Source organism: Alosa pseudoharengus, unplaced genomic scaffold, assembly GCF_046254945.1.
Source record: "Alosa pseudoharengus isolate Yale_2024_CS ecotype anadromous, Long Island Sound unplaced genomic scaffold, YU_APseudo_1.1 YU_APseudo_1.1_scf_21, whole genome shotgun sequence".
NCBI lineage: Eukaryota > Metazoa > Chordata > Actinopteri > Clupeiformes > Clupeidae > Alosa > Alosa pseudoharengus.
Window position 1 is genome coordinate 16,546,518 of NW_027468674.1, and position 2,669 is coordinate 16,549,186.

Genomic DNA, 2,669 nt, shown 5'->3' on the forward strand with positions numbered 1-2,669 from the left:
ACACCGCCTACTTAAAATGGCCCTGTTGCCACATACTTTGACTTACAATCAAGTGCCTGACCTCTTTGGAAAGCTAAGGCCTTGTAGAATTTTTTGGTACCAATAGATTGACTGTGTGATGAACTATCAGAGTGTGGCAAAGGGTAGAATGATAGTTTTTTTTATAGGCGGTTATGTACATCTCTAGAAATGACCACATTCTGCCCTCTTGGTCACTTATTTTCTCTTGAAAACACCACTGAGGCCCACTACCAGGTCTTGTGAATCTGTATGTCAAAGTAGATCCTTATAGGATGATGTATGACTGTGTGGGACCCATATTTGTGTGGGCATACACATGCGTTTTGCTAAGTGTCCATTTGGAGACTCCAAAAGGACCTTTGGTTACCCAAAACTAAAATGCTTCCTATACAAGAACCCCTTTATGTAGAACCATGATCTTGGTGTCAAATGAAAGGTTACACTCTCTGTGTCATGTTGCTTGTACCTGGAGTGCTTTGCAGTGGCTGTGCCATGAGTCCAGAGAAGCATTATCTGACCTGAAACTCTTACTTTTGCTCCTACGCCTTTGAGATTTCCATGAAAAAAGGACAAACAAGGTAATGCAGTGAACATTTGTATTATAAAATGAAACAAAGGTAAAAAATAGCAATACCCTGGCAAACGAAACATCAAATGATTCACATTCAATGCAATAGAAATGTATTTGTGTTGGCAACCACGGTCAACAAAATGGAACGTGTTATGAACAACTGAAATAGTCTCGGCCACCGGCTCCTCTTCCTCAGACACAGGATCCTCAGCTCTTGTTTTTTTGCTTGGCGGGGCCCAGTCTTCATCGCTGTCACTGAAACAATTGTACAGATGGAAGTTAGGCTCAGACCCACTAAAGTATATGAAAACCCTTCCCAACAACTTATACAAATGATATAAATGTGTGTACTCAGGTCACACCTCCCCCTGCTCTCTCTTTTACACACACACACACACACACACACAAACACACACTGCATTCTCACCTAACTCCCCTCCCCCCCAGGTACCAGAACACTGTTCACACTGTTCACACTATGAAACAAAGCTAAATGAAAAACTATGCACTAAACATTACAAAAGCAAACTAAACTGTATCTGTAACTGTATATGGATATAAGTAGTCTACTCACAGCTCAAAATCGGGGTCCTTCCCAGCTAAAAAGTTCTGCTCCTCCTCGGAGTCGCATTCCGAGAAAATGCTTTCTTCTCCTTCATCGATGTCCTCCAGATCTTCAATGTCCTCGGGTTCTTCGACATGTTTCGTCTTTTTTTTGTCTCTTTGGCATGTTTTACGAACAAAAACCTTCAAAAACATGTCTCTTGCTTGTTTAGTAACAAACTTCCAAACCACTGCTTCGGAATCTGGTTACGCATGGGCTATGCGCCTTGAGTTTAGCCGACAGGGAAGTAGAATGGGACGATGTGTCACATGTCTAAAGAAAGCTCTCCTCATTGGCTACACGGACATCTAGGTCCCATCTCATTGGCTCACTCAGACGCAGCGCTATGACCATTCAAAGACTGGTTGTCAGATTCATCGCTTACGTGACTCATTGGCTTTGATGGCATCTATCTCGACTCTCATTGGTCCTACAGACATGTAATGGGTATCGATGGAATCAGAAGAGCCTCGTGAACACGCGGAGTACCGTGAATCCAGCGACAATAATGGAAGTAAAACCGAAATATCTGGATTTCCGCGAAAAATAAGTGTTTACTTCGCTTCTTTTCGTATGTATCTGTTTTGTTTGTACTGGCGTGTACAACTACTCAATATATTGGCAATATAACAATGTAGATATTTTACATCTATGGATTCTTACGAAAATTTCAAGACCAAGCATGCTGGGCTAACTTATTGGTACGGCCATACAGACAAGTGACAAAATATGAACGCAGCAACTTTGGGGGGTGGTGGAGGGGGGTATTCTGATATGTTATATATCGGGATAAACTTATATTTTACACACGAAATATATGTTAATTCATGGAAAGCTTTACATATATCGATTCTTGAGTTTCTCAGCTTTAAAATGGTATATAGCATGACTATGGTAGTTCATGATAAGGTGCAAAGAAATGCATGGGGGTTGTTGGGGGGAGGTGGGGGGCACTGTATTTGCCCGAATACGGGTCACCCGTAGTGTACTGGGTTAAGATGCTTTCGGGGAAGTGGGCCCTGGACACTTTGTTCCAGGTGTGTTTACAATAGCCTACTATTGACAAGTTAACAAGGCCGATGAGCTGTGATTGAAAATCGGGAATGGAGCTGTCCCTAACGGGACAAATCAAAATCACCCAAAATACGGGATGTCCCGCACAATTCGGGACAGTTGGCAACCTTAGGCCTATGTATTGACAGACAGCCCAGGGCCCACTTCCCCGAAAGCATCTTAAGCCTAAGAGCGTCGTAAAGTCCCTCTTACGAACGTCTTAAGATTTGCCGACTGTTTCCCGAAACCATCGTAGCTTAAGAGCGTCGTGAAAACACTCGTAGATCTACGAGTGCTCCAGAGTAGCCTACTCGTTACCGGCTAAGAGCGTCTTAACAGTACTTCTCACTGAGGTCATCAACAGGACATACAGAGGAATTACAACTTAGAATGTCTCTGTGTGGTATATAACCTACTTGG

General features: G+C 42.9%; 1 long non-coding RNA gene across 1 annotated transcript; it reads right to left on the reverse strand.

Annotated features, from left to right (window-relative positions):
• Positions 1–603: 603 nt before the first annotated feature.
• Positions 604–2,184, reverse strand: LOC143138458 (uncharacterized). Its single transcript, XR_012990224.1, has 2 exons — positions 1,167–2,184; positions 604–847 (listed from the first exon to the last, which is right to left on the reverse strand). It is a non-coding gene; the product is annotated as an uncharacterized LOC143138458 (long non-coding RNA).
• Between the last annotated feature and the right edge of the window lie 485 nt (positions 2,185–2,669).